The sequence below is a fragment of the Tachyglossus aculeatus genome, chromosome X1 (assembly GCF_015852505.1).
Source record: "Tachyglossus aculeatus isolate mTacAcu1 chromosome X1, mTacAcu1.pri, whole genome shotgun sequence".
NCBI classification, from domain to species: Eukaryota; Metazoa; Chordata; class Mammalia; order Monotremata; family Tachyglossidae; genus Tachyglossus; species Tachyglossus aculeatus.
Window position 1 is genome coordinate 118,175,797 of NC_052101.1, and position 1,838 is coordinate 118,177,634.

A 1,838-nucleotide genomic window follows, 5' to 3' on the forward strand; every position below is an offset into this window, starting at 1 on the left:
CAGAAATGCTCTGGGCATGTTACTCCCCTCCTCAAAAATCTCGAGTGCCTACCTGTCAACCTATGAATCAAGCAAAAACTCCTCACTCTCAGTTTCAAGGCTCTCCATCACCTCGCCCCCTCCTACCTTACCTCCCTTCTCTCCTTCTACAGCCCAGCCCACACCCTCCACTACTCTGCCAACATCCTCACTGGGCCTCGTTCTTGCCTGTCCTGGCATTGATCCCTGGCCCACACCCTTCCCCCGGCCTGGAATGCCCTCCCTCCACACATTCGACAAGCTAGCTCTCTTTCTCCCTTCAAAGCCCTACTGAGAGCTCACCTCCTCTAGGAGGCCTTCCCAGACTGAGCCCCCTTTTTCCTCTTCTCCTCCCCATCCCCCCGCCTTACCTCCTTCTCCTCCCCACAGCACTTGTATATATTTTTACAGATTTATTACTCTATTTATTTTACTTGTACATATTTACTATTCTATTTATTTTGTTAATGATGTGCATATAGCTATAATTCTATTTGTTCTGACGATTTGGACACCTGTCTATATGTTTTGTTTTCTTGTCTGTCTCCCCCTTCTAGACTGTGAGCCCGTTGTTGGGTAGGTACTGTCTCTATATGTTGCCGACTTGTACTTCCCCAATGCTTAGTACAGTGCTCTGCACACCATAAGTGCTCAATAAATACGATTGAATGAATGAATGAATGAATGAAGTGCAAGGTTGACGCAGAAGGGAGTGGGAGAAGAGGAAGTGAGGGCTTAGTCAGGGAAAGCTTTTTAGAGGAGATGTGCCTTCAATAAGGCTTTGAAGGTGGAGAGAGTAAGTATCTGTCTGATATCAACAGGGAGAGTGTTCCAGGCCAGAGGCAGGATATGGGTGAGAGGTCGGCGGTGAGATAGACAAGATCAAGGTACAGTGAGTAGGTTGGCATTACAGGAGTGTGGTGTGAAGGCTGGGCTGTAGTAGGAGAGCAGCAAGGTGAGGTAGGAGAGGGCAAGGTGACTGAGTGCTTTTAAGTCAATGGTAAGGAGTTTTTGTTCAATGTGGAGGTGGATGGACAGCTACTGGAGGTTCTGGAAGAGTGGGAAAACATGGACTGAGTGTTTTTATAGAAAAATGATCTGGGCAGCAGAGTGAAGTATGGACTGGAGTAGGGAAAGAGAAAGGAGGCAGAGAGGTCAGCAAGGAGGCTGATACAGTATTCAAGGCTGGATAGGATAAGTGCTTGGATTTATATGGTAGCAGGTTGGATGGAAAGGAAAGGGCAGATTTTAGCTATGTCCTGAAGATTGAACTGACGGGATTTAGTGACAGAATGAATGTGTGGGTTGAATGAAAGAGCTGAATTGAGATTAGTGCCATGGTTACAGGCTCTTAAGACAGAGAGGATGGTGGTGCTGTCCACATTGATGGGAAAATCAGGGGGAGGACAGTGATTGGGTGGGAAGATAAGAATTTCTGTTTTGGACATGTTAAGTTTGAGGTATCAGCGGGACATCCAAGTAGAGATGCTTGAAGGCAAGAGGAAATGTAATACTGCAGAGAGGGAGAAAGATCAGGGCTGGAGATGTAGTTTTGGGAATCATCTGCAAAGAGGTGGTAGTTGAAGCCACGGGAGTGAATGAGCTCTCCAAGGGAGTGGGTGTTGATGGAGAATAGAAGGGGACCCTGAGCTGAACCTTAAGGGGCTCCCACAGTAAGGGAGTGGAAGGCAGAGGAGGAGCCCGTGAACGAGCCTGAGAATGAGCAGCCAGAGAGATAGGAGATCCAGGAGAGCACGGTGTCAGTGAAGCCTAGGTTGGATAGTGCTTCTGGGAGAAGGAGGCGGCAACTGTATCGAAGG